The sequence below is a fragment of the Cryptomeria japonica genome, chromosome 2 (genome assembly GCF_030272615.1).
Source record: "Cryptomeria japonica chromosome 2, Sugi_1.0, whole genome shotgun sequence".
NCBI classification, from domain to species: Eukaryota; Viridiplantae; Streptophyta; class Pinopsida; order Cupressales; family Cupressaceae; genus Cryptomeria; species Cryptomeria japonica.
In genome coordinates this window covers 466,987,781-467,004,109 of record NC_081406.1, presented here as the reverse complement: position 1 = coordinate 467,004,109, position 16,329 = coordinate 466,987,781, and positions in this window count along the sequence as shown.

Below are 16,329 nucleotides of genomic sequence, written 5' to 3'. Positions count from 1 at the left end.
GGGAGCACTAAGACAGGGTCCATTTGGATACATATTGTATTGGTGACATGAGCTAGACAAGTTGAGAGATTTCACATGGAGGCCATATCTTGATTGCCCTGGATGGTCAGATGATGGCGATGAGTTACCATATTGCAGACAGGAGAGATACCTGATTGGGTGACTAGTGAACCACCAGAGAGTGATTGAGATCTATCTATCAGAGAGAGTCAGATGATAGTTTGGAGAGAGGCAGGATGTACCGATAGGGACTGCACACTTTTCCTGATATCATAGAGAGACGAGTCAGTGGGGGAGGATGATTCAGCCACACATAGCATATACCGCCTTCACACAGCTACAGCGGAGATAGTGGGATTGGAGATCAGATGTTGTAGATTCCAAGATGACAAAGGAGTATGAGCGATGGTTTGCACGATGGCGACCAGTGCCATTGACGGATCCTGATATTCTGGTACCTAGGAGACAGGAGGAATTTCCACTCGCTGGAGAGGAGGATGGAGATGATGAGGATGAGGGGGATGAGGAGGGGGATGAGGAGGGAGAGGGGGATGAGGAGGGAGATGAGGATGAGGAGGGAGAGGAGAGTCCTAGGTGCATGCAGAGAGATGAGCTAGATTTAGTAGATCATGAGTCATTGCAGGATATACCCATAGGGCAGGGGACAACTAGCATAGAGGAGATGGAGATATGTAGGGCCACTATAGGGAGTTAGCATGATCACATTGCTACATTAGAGAGACAAAATGCTGTCTTGAGGATAGAGATAACTAGGCTGATAGAGGCTCAAGATACAGTGATAGCCCAGGCATAGCAAGAAGAGTAGAGAGTGATCGAGTATGTTGGGTCAATTAGGGATGCTAGTGTGCGTGAGATGGCACAGATGTTATTAGAGGTAGGAGATGAGATGCACCATTTGAGGACTCTATATGAGAGTTCAGTTCCACCAGAGCAAAGAGAAGCATCATATCAGTCACAATCGAGGACAAAGAGCAGGCCACGCTCTCAGAGGTCAATGAGCAGCATGGGGGTGAGTGGACCTAGGAGACCACCACAACCAGGACCAGGGATAGGAGGGGCTTCATCCTCGAGACATAGCAAAGATGAGGAGAACAGAGGGAGCACCCAGTGACAGAGGCACATGCTCCTTATGATAGGACATTTGACATTATGTACACAACTTGCGGGCCATATATGGGACAGACAGTCTAATTTTGTACTCCGATACTTTTTTTGTTGATATATGATATGATATGCAGCTATATGATGGGATGCAATGTATTATGGCTTATGTTTACTTTCCATGTATGGATGTCTTATGCACTGTCTATGTACTATTTTGGGAACATGTATGAATGTTGTTTATGTTTTTGATGCATGTATAAGGTGAAATGGATAAAATGCTTTGTATGGGCTTGATATATTACAAATGTACTAATCAATGAATGCAGGATGTAGCTTATGTTTTTGGAGATCAGAGAACTAGACCGAACAGACTACCCAGACTGATGGAAGAAATGTTAGTAAGAAGAAATTAGATAGAGGACAGTTAGAGATGAAAGAAAAATTGCTTTCACAAATGCACATAAGTAGGTGAGAACCTTTATTTAATGTAGCAAAGCGGATGTAGAGCATCATGGCATTGAAGGCTAGAGCTGGAATGCAACCCCTTTTGTAAAAGATAGACACATCGCACATAAGGAATGCGTGAAGCATCCTAGGGTGCATACATCAAGGGTTGAGGTATATGCGACATTCACAAAGCGAGCGTACTTATCACAGACACCCAATGATATAGTTGCCCCAGTTTGTGACAAACATTCCACAAACAACAAACACAACAAAAAAGGAAAGGGACCATGAACCATCCCGATCACTTTAAATCACTCAGTGACATCATCGAGCAACATAGGAACATGATCGAAGCCAAAGATAAACCAATAAAAATATAAGACACACAAATCCGACCAAGTCAAACAAACATTCTGATCGTCATTGTCAAAGGTGGAAAACAAGAATGATCATGCTGTCTGGTTTCAAGGAATGTGGTACCCCGTCTAAGATAGGACACAGTCTGGTTTTGAGTATACCTCACCCTGTATAAGACCCATGATAATAGTGATAAGGACAAATTATATTGATGTTGATTGATTGATAGGACAATTTTGATCAGTCTGAATGTCTGGTTTGATTGAAAAGTTCATCTGTTAAAGTGCAATGTTGTAACATGTTATTTGTTTGTTGTCTACACAAATGTTTGATCGATCATCGTTGGATGTATGCTCAGTGATCTATCTATGTACAGAGGGTACCATTTATTGACAAAATGCAAAATGCCAAAGAAATTGTTTTTGGATTTTGATGTTTTGAAAAAAAAAAATTTGTTCATTTTTCAGGACTTTATTTGACTTTTTAGGGATTTTTTCAGGACATTATGTGACTTTTTTGGATTATTTCAGGACATTATGTGATTTTTTTTGGATTATTGTAGGACATTATGTGATTTTTTTGGATTATTTCAGGACATTATTTGATTTTTTGGATTATTTCAGGACATTATGCGATTTGAAAGCTCCAATAATTGATCATGACAAGGGGCATGCACCCAATGAACTTTTGAAAGATATATACAGTGACTAGGACCGAAACATATGCACAAGGACTAGAAACCTGCGTATGCAAGACAATGATGTTGACCAATCACAGGCCTAGAATAGAACATTGGGTCAGGGCAAGGATAAGCATGATAAACTTGCGGGGGGAAAGTATAGCTAGGGGTCATGATAGATGACGGAGCAATAATCTTTTACACATGGCGCCTATTTGCCAGGTTTTCACCATGGTACTTGCCCAAAGCACCTATTTTCCAGGTTTTCACTAGAGGGCAAATTATTTTTCTTTACTTTTGTTCTTCTCGATTTTTCACTTTTTTTTTGTTTTTTTTATTTTTTTGTATTTTTGAGCTTTTTGATTTTTTTGTATTTTTTCAGGATCATATTTGAAGAACTGCTAATAGAAAAACTATGCCCAGTACCTTCGAAGATGCATGCTATTTACAGGATCTGACAAAGGTTCACCATCTGAGGTTGCAAGCTGATATGCCCCTGAACCATAACCTCCAGTAACTATGAAAGGCCCAACCCAATTAGGCTCAAATTTTCCTTTGATGACGTTAGTGGATTGTGTATTCTTCGGGTCCACCTTTAGGACCAAATCTCCCACTTTGAAGTGTCGCCCCTTGACCTTCTTATTATAAGAGTGATGGAGACAGTTTTGATATGCTTGCAAATGTGTCAGGGTTGCCTGATGTTTCTCATCTAACATCTCAAGTTGATGTAGCCTAGAGACTCTGTGCGTCTCATCATCAATCAAATATTGCAAGGAAACACACAAAGAGGGAATTTCCACTTCCAAAGGTAAAATGGCTTCCGCACCATACACCAAGGAATACGGTGTTGCACCAGTAGGTGTGTGGATGGAAGTGCATTAAGCCCACAATGCTGGATTCAACTATACATGCCAATCTTGACTAGCATCATTGACAACCTTTTTCAAGATTTTAATGATGGTTTTATTCGATGCTTCGGCTTGACCATTACTTTGTGGATAATAAGGACTGGAGAAATGGTGTTGGATGCAAAACTTTTCACAGAGTTTTTTAACATCTTTATTTTTGAAAGGACGGCCATCATCTGTGACTATTGCAAGGGGAACCCCATATCTGCATATGATATAATTCAGTAGAAACTTTGAAATTTGAACACTAGTAATATAGGTCATAGGGATAGCCTCGATCCATTTTGTGAAGTATTTTGTGGCTGTGATGATGAATTTGTGTCCATTTGCAGATGTCAAGTGGATCTTGCCAATAAGATCCAATCCCCATTGAGAAAAGGGCCACAGAGATATGACAGGGTGAAGTTCTTGAGCTGGCGCATGAATGTAATTTCCATGTATTTGACATTTGTAGCATTTCTTGACAAAATCATGAGCATCCTTTTCCATAGTGGGCCAATAATACCCAACATGAATCAACTTTTTAGCTAGACTCAGACCATTGAAATGGCCCCCACATATACCATCATGAACCTCATGTAAAGCCATTTGTGCATCGTCAGAATCCAAACACCTAAGGAGAGTGTGGTCAAAGGAACGATGATAAAGGGTGTCTGCGATGATGACATATTTGGCAGTTTGGCGTATGAAGGCTCGGCGTTGGTTAGAGGAAAGGTTAGGTGGTAAGGTTTGGGATTTCAAATACTGATAGATGTCATTGTACCATGGGGAATTAGGACCAACAAGAACATGCATCACATCTGCTATCAAAATTTCAAAAGAAGGGACAAGCAATTGTTCGACCAAAAATTCACATCTGTCCATATTGTGGGGCATATTTAACATGGAAGCAATAGTTGCCATAGCATCTACTGACTTGTTTTGTATTCTTGGAACTTGACTGAAATGGATATTAGTAAATTTTGTCTTGAAGAAATCCACCATATACTTGTAGGGAATAAGTTTTTCATCTTTTGTTTCATAGTCATCATTCACTTGATGGATGACTAACTGGGAATCTCCATAGACTTGCAAATGTGTAATGTTCCATTGGATTGCTATTTTGAGTCCTGTGACCAGACCTTTGTACTCTGCAATATTATTGGTGCAATGGAAAGTGATCCTGTATGACTTGGGGATAGCATCTCCTTGAGGGGTGACAAGCAATATACCTGCTCCTGAGCCATACCTTGTGTGAGATTCATAAAAGTATAATTGCCATTCCTTAGAAGAAGTAAGAGCAAATAGTGATTCATTAGGAAAATCTGTCAACATCGGATGATCATCATGAATAGGTGCCTCTGCAAGTTGATCTGCTATGGTTTATCCTTTTATTGCCTTTCTCTCAATGTACTCAATATAAAACTCACTTAGGATCATAACCCACTTTGCCAGGTGACCTGTTAAAGCTGCCCTGCTAAGCAAGTATTTCAAGGGATCAATTTTTGCAACTAGCAACGTCTGATGATTTAACATATAGTGTCAAAGCTTCTATGTTGCAAATACCACTGCTAAACATGCCCGTTCAATAGTTGAATAATTCAGTTCATAGCCCACTAGTGTCTGACTAATATAATAAATAGCCCGTTCTTTGCCTTTCTCATCTTGTTGGGATAAGAGAGCTCCCAGTGCCATTTCAGTTGTAGAGATATACAATACGAATGGCTTCCCTGCTATAGGAGGCATTAGAATAGGTGGTGACATCAGATAATCCTTGAGAGTTTGAAATGCCGACTGACATTGCTCAGTCCATTTAAAGGTGACACCTTTATGCAATAAATGTTGGAAGGGATGACATTTGTCTGCCAAGTGAGCTATAAACCGACGGATTGACTGTAACTTCCCTTGCAAACTTCTTAGTTGATGGAGATTGGAAGGAGGAGGCATATCCATTATTGCTTTAACTTTTTCGGGGTCCACTTCTATGCCTCTGTGAGAAACAATGTACCCTAATAATATGTCGGCTGTGACACCAAAGACACATTTCTTTGGGTTGAGTCTGAGCTTGTAGGTTTCCATTCGATCAAAGATTGGGCCAAGGATGGCTAGATGACTATCTCTTGTGATGGATTTGCATAATAGGTCGTCAACATAGTCTTCCATCAAAGTATGCATAAAATCATGGAAAATTGTTGTCATAGCTCTTTGATATGTTGCTCCAGTATTTTTTAGGCCAAAGGGCATCACATTCCAGTAGTAGGTACACCAAGCACATGTGAATGTAGTCTTATATTGATCTACAGGAGCAATGCGAATTTGATTATATCTAGAAAAACCATCCATCAATGATAGCATCTCATATCCAGCAGTCATGTCAACTATGATGTCTATATTCGGCAGTGGAAAGTCATCTTTAGGGCATGCTTTATTAAGATCCCTAAAATCCATATAGATTCTGATGCCCCCAGTTACTTTGCTAATTGGTACCAAATTCGAAATCCAATCTACATAATCAATTGGTCTGATAAAGCCCACATCTAATAATTTTTTGAGTTCTACTTAGACCAAGAGAGCCACCTGGGGATGCATCTTTCTGAGTTTTTGTTTGACAGGCTTGGCATCTGGTTTTAATGGCAAGTGATGAAGGACTAATTCTGGATCAAGGCCGGGCATATCTGTATAAGACCATGCAAAATTGATCTTCCTTTCAAGAGAGAAATTGAAAAAATCTATCCTTTCTTGTTTTGATAAAGAGGCAGCGAAATGAATGACCTTAGGGTTGTCCGGTGTACCCAAATTTATCTCTTCGGTCATTTCCACAAGAAATGTTGATTTATCCTGACTTGATGAGGGTATGTCCAATCTTACACCTTTGGGCACCTCAGAGAGGTTTTCACCCGTAGGTACATCTTGTATTTTTAATTTTCCATGCTCAGAGAGTGCCTTATGGTTTTCACTCAAAGACCCATTCTTTTGATTTTTTACTTTTTCTTTTTTTTTTTCATTTTTATGACTAGAAGATGGAGTTGACTCCCCAAAATAGGCTGTGGAATCTAAATCAATAGCAAACCCTGCCTTATGATCACCTCATGGTATGCCTTCCCGTAGTCCAAGGAATTCTGCAATTGCTTCATCATTTTGAAAACAATCCAATTTGAGTGGTTCTTGTTGGTCATGTTGGATAAGCTATGGATAGACAAGGGGTATGTCATCATTGGTTTCAAGGAGAGTTAGGGCCGAGATGGTAAGGATAAGAATGTCTATGGTATCACTATCTAAACTGCTCATATTTGATTTGGAGCTTGGGTCCCAGAATGACTCTATCCAAGCATTAGGACATGTTTTGGGAGGGAGAGTTATTTCATGTTTGTCTTCCATGGGCAAGTCATCAAGGTCAAGGAAAACATTTTCAAGGGCATAGGAGCTAGAAGAAAAAGAACTCCACTCCCATTCATTGGAATTAGTTTCAAGTTGGGTATCCTCAGGTGTTGTTTCATCATCAGAGACATGCCCATTTTCACATGTGGTCACTTTGGTAGATGAGGGTCCAATTTGCAATGGTACAAAACCTAACCCTAAAGTTGGGGGTCAGATCTTAGGTATAATAGGTTCTAGTCTGCCTTTCTTATCAGGGCCCAAACCACTACAGCCATCATATCCCTTTTTCTGTAGTATAGTAAACCCTTTTCCATACCGCTCCACTAGCAACTTGATAGGTGGTGTATAAGTTGGATCCTTATAAAGCCAATCTATTACATCATCATCCAAAGTTTCTTTGTTAAGTTCACCCCATTTTGTAAATGTAGTGGGGGGCTGATATTGAATGACTATCTTAGGTTCTTTTTGCAACAAATGTGGTTTGCCATGTGATTTTGGAGATATTGGTAAATTCCCAATGAGGAATGTTTGAGCCATTGAGTACTCTCTGCATCCTTGGTCCTGTATCTTCAATTTTCTTTTGACAGCATCTAACAATTCATTAGGATCCATATAATTATGTGAGTGGTCCACTCTATTGACTGGGACTTTTTGCTTTAGGGAATCCTTTAGATTAGCACAAAATTGAAATGGATTACTATCTCCTGGAATTGTTATCTCAGTCCCATTATAAGGATATTTTAAACACTGATGATAAGTAGATGGAACTGCTTTCATTGCGTGGATCCATAGACGATCAATAATCATATTATAAGGGAGATCGAGGTCTAGGACCTGCAAGAAAGTGTTTTCTGTCACTGGACCTACTCTGATAGGCAATGAAATTACCCCTTTAGATGGGCGCTCAGCATCATCATATGCTTTGATTGTTATTCTTCTAGAAGAATCAATGTCATTTTCTATATAACCAAGACCAATGACCACTCTCAAGGTACAGATGTTAAGACCTGCTCCGCTATCTATCAAGACTCATCAGATGTTGCAATTATGGACAAAGACTTCAAGATGTAAAGGATCATTACGAGGGAGCTTATCAGGAGAAATATCATTATCAGAAAAGGCGACGTGTTGGGAAACAACTAGATGTCCAATGCGGGCTTGAAACTGGTCAACATCAATGTCTGTCGAGACAGTGGACTCAGTTAAAGCTTTATCTAGGACTGCACGATGCATAGGGGACATTTTCAACAACTCAAGAATTGATATTTGTGCAGGTGTCTTCCCCAGATGATCTAGGAGATTATACTGACTCGTAGGAATTGATTTGGGAGGAATTGCAGGAGCTCCTTTCAAGACTACTTTGGATAGACGAGTGGTGACTACGCAAGAAAGATCTTGTCTCTTTAATCTTATGGTGGAAACATACTCATTTGATGCTCGAAAACAATTGATGACATTGTTATAACCATTATTTCCATAATTAAGATTCGTTGTTTGGGTAGAGTTTGAAGAAGATGCTTTACCCTTGTCATGATCAAGCAAATGAGTTTTGAAAATTGTATGATCAGTGTTAGAGGCCGCGTTGGGTGGGTCTACCTCAATTACTCCTTGATCTAACAAGTCTTGAATCATATGTTTCAATTGAAAACACGATGCGGTTTTATGTCGTTTTGACCGATGGTATTCACAATATGCATTATCATTCCACCAATGTGGCTTTACCAATGGTTCTTCCTTGATATCTAGTAACTTGATAGAATCTTCTTGTATGAATTGTTTCATTACTGACTCAATAGGCTCTCCCAATGGCGTAAACTGTCGAGGAGGCCCATCCCTTGATCTAAAAGGTTTTCATTGCTGGTTTTGTTGCTGACCTTGTTATTGATTATATTGTTGAGTATATTGTTGGTATTGTGGCTCTTGAGTAAGATTGCTTGCTTGTGTTTGATTTTGGTGCATAGCCGACATATTAGGAGCACTGAATTGCTTTATTGTGAATGTGGGTTGATTTGCATTCACTACTCTTGCGTCGACAACTCCTTCATTAGTGACATTCTTTTTTTTGTACCAAAATCTATTTTTCTCCCCAGAATTGTTGGTGTTACCACTATCTTTGTTGAGTTTAATGAGTCCCTTAGATACAAGAGCAGTTTCAATGTTCATCCCTTTCTTAATGAGTTTCTCAATGGTAGTGGGACTTTTCAATTTGAGTTCATACATCATTTCTAGGACCAAATTTTGAATAAATAAGTTCACTTGTTGTTCTTGTAAGGAAGTTAAGTAGCGGAAACAACTTCCTACACTAACCTTGAGAGGAGGGTAATGCAAAACTTTTTCAGATCATTACAACAGTTACAGAAAATAGAAATAGATATAATAGCAATCATACCACAACACAATGATTTACGTGGGGAAAACCCTTTCGGGAGAAAACCCCACCCTCCAAAAGCAGCTCAATATTTTATTCAGCAATCGAAAACAGATTACAAAATACTTGTAGAGCAAGCTCTTCGCAGGAGTACCACTAATCAGAGATTTAGAGGCAACTCAGTAGCCATAAGACTCTTACACACAACCTCTATCTCACACACCTCATAAATAGGAGATACAATACAAGAAACCGTCAAACGGTATTACAAAACCATGGGCTAAAACCACCCAATAAGGTGTAGCCGACCTTATCTCCCTTCTAGATGCCCTATGACATGTTAAAGCACACATCAACACGTGTTGCTCCCTTTTACAGCTTATTTATGTATTCGATACAAGTTATTTTTCCTATTTCAGGAGTACAAACTTCCGGAGGCCATAACTTGAGAACCGGGTGTCCGATTGACGAACCGTTTGAAGCGCCGGAAAGCTCGCGAAGTGTTCTATCACCTCGTAACCCGCTTCGCCAGTTACGGCAACTTTTCAGGGCGTTTCGGAGCCTCTAAAGTCCCCAAAATTAATTTTAAACATTTTATTGCACCCCTCCAAGACGAAAACTTTAATATCTTCAAAACTAGCTGTGACCTTGCGACGCAACTTTACCGGAATGCTTATCTAGCCAACCAGAAGCTTCAGGGAGAGTTTCGCACCATTTCGTGCTCAAATAAAAACTTACTATAAATAGTAACCTCGCATAAATGCAAGGTTGAGACACCATTTTTCCCAACAGTTCTTCAGGTATATCTAGGGAAGAACGACTATACAAGCTTCGCCATCTTTGCAAGAAAGTCACTAATGGTTCACCTTTCTTTTGCTTGGTGTTGCATAAATCTAACATGGTCACTTCACTGTCAATGTTGAATGCGAAGTGGGATATAAACTTTTGAGCCAATTCTGACCATGGCTTTATGTTCCCTGGCAAATGCGAATACCAATCCATGGCTTGTCCTATGAGACTTCGTGCAAATAAGCGCATCAAATATGTTTTCTCATAACTCACTTCAGTACATGCTGTGAAAAATGCTTGAATATGGTCTTTTGGATTGTCGTTCCATTTATATTTCTCAAAATTAGGTGCCTCAAAATGCTTAGGGAAGGGAGGCATGTACAAGCTCTTGTCAAATGGATTAGGACATAAATCTTGATCTATGTACACTTTCTTTGTCCCTTTGGTTTCTAATGCGTTGACTTGTCGTTGCAACTTCTCAAGTTGTTGTGCAAATGTGTCAGGTACAAAGATTTTGGAAGTTCATCATTCACTCTTAGGTGTACTCTTTGTCGATACATCCTGCTCTCCATTGGCTGTTGATGCTCAGAAATTGCTATCTTTGGTGTTTCTGGCATATAAAGGTCTTAATATAGCTCTTGTTGCTATGGTTGTGCCGTGCCTTGACATTGACGCTATTGATGTGCTTCTTGTGATGGGATCATCATTGGTAGCCTTGGTTGATATTGCAATTGAGGGTGTTGTTGATATTGCATAGACATCAGTTGTGGTTGTGAAGTATGATAACTTGTTTGTCTTGGCACATATTGAGGCACATGTTGTTGTTGATGCTGACAAATCAAAATTTGCTGACTTTGTGCCAATTGTTGTTGTCCTGATGTAAATCCCATCATTTGCAAAAAAATTTGTTTGGGAGGTTTTTGTTGTTTCTCCTTTATATGGGGTATGGCACTCGCATTGACTTGCTATGTTGTTTGTCCAATCCATTGTGGTGGTTGCAAGTTTGAATTGACTTGTAATGGTGTAGAAGGCACTGCCACTTGTTTTCGGGTGTGATAATGTTGTTGTTGTACATTGCTTATTTGTGCATTCGATTGTGCCTTCTGTGCATTTCTCAATTGTTGCAACACTTGTTGTTGGTGCACACCACTATTTGTGGCTCTTTGTGTTGCCACTATCAAAGGATCTATCACAATATTTTGCATAACGGGTACTTGAGTATTTGCCAAACATATTGAACTTGATGGGACATAGAAACTTTGTTGTATTGTAGAATTGTTTTGAACATTCATAAGATCAGGCATTCCAATCATAAAGCTTTCTTGCATCTTAGATTTTGATCCACTTGTAATTATTCAAGCTATCATTTCTTGTTAAGGGACAACTATCAATATTTGTGTGGCCATCATTTGATCTTGTGTTAAAGGTGTTGTATTAAATAATGGATTGTTTATTGTTTTGAATGGTGACTTTTGTGGAATAGTCACTGTCAACATTTTTGAAGCATGTTTACTCATCAAGGTGTGTTGGGTTTCTTGTTGCACATTTTCTTTGTTTGGATGTGGAGAGAAACTTAACAGCTCACTGCCTTGTTGTTTTTACACATTAATTTTCGCATTTGAGGAGGTCACATTACTCATCATATCAAGATATTTTTGTGGAAACATCTTAAAGACCTTGTTCAAGAATTTATCCATCTTTTTTGTCAACTTCGGATCTTTAAGGAACATATCAATATCATTGGAAGCATCAGAATCTGATGAAGAATCTAGTAAAACATTTGGATTTATTTCTTGTTGAATGCCTTGATCTGAACCAAATCCTTGTGAAAGAGTTTGTTCCTCATGTAATGTTTGAATTTCATGTTGCAGGTTCGGTTGATTCCAATCAAAAGGTGCATTTTCCCTTGGTGTTGGTGGAACACTCCCATATCCCGGTTTCATGGGTACAAACACTAGCTCATATAATGGAGGTGGTCCAAGTTGAACCATTCCATATGGTGGTAATGATGTGTTTGACGAACCTTCCATTTGTAATGATTGGCTAGGTTGAAACTGTGAGTTTGATACATTGTCAATGGGTTGATATGTTAGTTCGCCCATCTTCTTAGATTTTGACCTTGTTTCAAAAGGCATGTCACTATGCAAATGCAATATTTTTGGGGATTTTTTTTTATTTTAAAAGGATGATGTATGATATGAAACTAAATGCAACCTAAATAAATGAAAATGAAATCTATGGCAAGAATGCAACCTATGTTTTTGTTATTTTTCAATATTTTGACAAACTTTTTGGAATGCAAACCTAAAGACTCAACCTTGGGAAGTTGAAATGAAGCCAAGACCTTAAGGACAAAGGACCAAATGACAATAGGACAAATTGACTATTTCTCACCTATATGCTTGGATACTAAGATAGGTTTGACAAAAATGATATTAATAAAAGGACAAGTTTTAGACAAGGTCAAGACTTCTTAACAACAACTTAAGGTAACATCCAAAGTTTTGATTTTTTTCAAAATTTGACAAACCAAATTTTTGAGACTAAATGCAGGAAGGCAATGATTATGACAATGACTTAGGACATGAAAATTATCTAAGGATATGATATGACAAGATGAAGCCAAGACAAGATGACAATACAATGACAAGGATATGCGAAGACCAATGACTTGGAATATGCGAAATGCAACCTAGGCAATACCTAATTTTAGCATGACAAGGATAATGTAGGAATGTCACCTAAATGGAAATCTAACTTGGATATGACAATGAAATGCAAACTTAGGGAAATGATTTTGAACTTAAGTGAAAAATGAGGATGCTTGCAATGAAAAGGACTAAAATGAAGGGATATGACAATATGCCCTAGGACCTAAGTTGGACTATGCAAAACCTAGCCTAAAGTGACATGAATTTTGAAACAAAGACATTCAATGTTTTGACAAGCCATGTTCAAATGGTTGATGAATACTTGGACAAATTTGGAATTTTGTTTGGATTTTGAATTGAAGGTTGTTGATTTTGAAAATCCAAGCTGATTATGAGCACTTTTGAAAGTTTGTTTTTGATTTAACCTTTGAAAATCACGGAAGACAAAATGTTTGTTTGACTTTGACTCAAGACAATCAAGCACATTGACAACAAATCCTATGGTTAGCAAGGGCAATATTTGTTGAATCCTCTAACCATAAAATACAACACTTAGCCGGATAGCTAGACGCTTGGTAGCACTGGCTCCCCCTTACAGTGCACTCACTTCTCGGGCATACCAAGCTTCGAGTTCAAGGGGCATCACTTCACAAGAACTTTCTATCTCTAACTAAGGAGTACATGAGAGTTGTCTTCGGCATGCACATATCACAATGCCTGAGCCAACAGACAGAAGGATTTTGGCCTCTAAAAACAAGAGATTCTAGTAAGGGCATCCGTTCGGGTGGGTATTCATCCAACAAATAAATCATCGCAATACCATTCCAGCACCTGTTGTCTACAAATTTTGTTGCATCTATAGTTATTTAGAGTGGTTCAGAAGAGCTTGGCTTTAGCTCGTCACCACTTTGGGTCATTCCCTCTCACCAATTCTTGTGCAAAGTGCCAGGCAAATCGGTAGGCAGGCTCAATTCTAAGGGCTAAAACATGCAATCAAGCTAAAAACAAACAAAGCATGCATGGTGTTCATTAACCTTTAAGAAATTAAATATGCAACTACTTTAAAAAATGTAAGCATGATGTTTTAGTGAAAGTCTTTGACCGCATCCTACATAAGATTTGTTAGTAGTTGTATTTTTAGTCTTCGTCACACGTAACGCCAAGATGCTGCATAGAGAATCAGTACCAAGGAAAAACCAAAATGCAAGAAATAGAATGAAAACAAACTAATTTGCAAGTAAAAACACTGATTTTACCTCTGTTTCTGGCCTTACATAGGTGTAGAATGTCTCAACACAGGCGCAGGATGTCTTGACAGAGGCACATGATGTCTTGACACAGGCACATGATGTCTTGACACAAGCGCAGGAGTGTCCAGAAAGCTCTAAGTCGCCCTATTTCTTGAGTTTTTCTCCTGCAAATAGCTCAAAAGCACTCAAAACATGGTCAAGGGGTTAGTTCACGTCGATTTCAACAAAAAATGTAGATAGGAAAATGGAATGAATCAAAGCAATGTTAAACTAGCTCAACCACAAAAACTAGATTGCAATGATAAGAAATCCTAAAAACATTCAATAAAGGCATGAAGATGAAATACTAAAATAAAACACAAACCAAAGCATGTATCTCCTTCATTGTTCCTCCATTGTCCTTCTTTCTCCTTCAAATTAGTGTGTTTCTGGATCTCACCTACAAGTGCAAAAGCATAGTATGAAAGCAAGATGACTAGAAAAATGGCAGCATAAGGATACTAGAAGCATGGTTTTTTGATCTCTTGATTGAAGAAATTCATCCAATTTATAGACAAATTGGAGAGAGGACAAGATTAGCATGAAGAGATTTGAATGGAAATTCAAATCATGAATGGAAAAATTATGACAAATTATGACAACATTGACATGCAAGATTCATTGATTGACAAAATTATGACAAATTATGACAAGATTAAAATGTCATTCCCATGACAAAAGGGAAGAGAGAAAATAGCCTCCATGATTGCAACCAATGGAAGCATAAACATAGGAGAAAATGAGGGAATGAATTTAGAGGAAATATTAGAAAAATTGAAGAAAATAGGATAAATAGAAATTAGGAATTAGGAGAAATTAGTAAATTGGTGTAAAGTGGAAAATCGAACCCTAGGTGTTCCCCCACTCCATGCAGAGAGAAGGGAGGTCACTAGGGTTGATGGTTTTCACTTAGGAGAGACTTTACATTCAAAAGAGGAGTTGAAACTCACAAGATCCAATCCCACACAATGCAAGACTGGATTCTAAATGAGTTTCAAGGGTTAAGACATCAAGGATACCATCTTTTGTAAAGAATGTAGATAGAAAGATTGAACTAGGAATGCATGTAAAGTAGGAAAGATTCACTGATAAACAGAGATAGTGATACGGAATGAAGTAGCGGACCTGAAATTAGCAGTAAAATGTTGAGATGATGCTGTCCTACAAATTTGAGCAAAAGTTCACGGGATGATGGCGCCCAGAGTGCACACGGTCCTCTGAAAAATCCACGAAACGAAGGGGGATCTGTTCGTCTCTGGACAAGGATTCTAGATCTTCAATTATAGCCACGTACCTACAACCTACACACAGAAAAGAGAGGATGATTGGGGGGTTAGGGATTAGGGGTTTGCCTTTAGGTCAAACCCCAGTTTTGGAATTAACCAAGAAATGAGAATGCTGTAAATGTAAATGTTTGTAATGTAAACAAGTACTGATACCTTGTTGTAAGAATATTTGTATTCTTACATGCGAAGGTGTAATGAATGTTGTATGTTATATGTTGTAAGTGATCTCCTCTTCAATGGTTGAATCCTTGTCTTTGAATGCAACACCTAGCCTTGAATGGAGACTTAGAATACTCAATTGCTTGAAGGAATGCTTGAATGCTTGAATGTTTGAATGTTTGAATATCGCTTCCACATCTTGCTCTTGCTTATTTTTCTTCATCCCTTTCTAGGAGAGGAAAAGTAGTTTATATACTTGTCAATTAGGGTTGAGAGACTGATTTTTCTGACCTTAGGCCGACCTAGGAACATCATTTTCTGAATTGCAAACTTAAAGACCCGATGCCCAACAAGAGACAAGGCCCAAAATAGGGCTAGGGACTAGGGTGCTGGGCACCATGGTCCTGGGGGACCAGGACACTGGGCACCATGGTCCTTAAGGACTAGGGCACTGGGCGCCATGGTCCCACCTCCCGCGACAGCAGGGTGCAAGGAAGGATCAGGCCAAGGTGCAGAAATATGCAGTTTTTGATGTCACAAGCAGGTTTCGGGGTCTCCATTCAGGTTCAACATTGTGCCGCCATCGTGAAGACCCAAATGCAGTCAAAATTGCAAGTGTCACAATTTTAGGACGCTACATTTAGCCCCCACTTTAGCGGGAGTATAAGCGTACACCCATACTTCTGGTAAAGTATAAGGAAACAATGTTGAAAGACTTTCACCATGTCAAGGAGGCAAGATACACCAAGCCCCTAGTGGACTAAGGATCTTACAACTTCGATTGACAAAGTAAAAGGGAAGATTACGAGGGAGAACCATGACTGTCAGTAGTAAGGTTCCCTCACTATGAGTCATGCAAGAAAAATACCAAAAATTTTCAAGGCAAAGCTAAGTTCGCCAGGAAATTTTTTAAG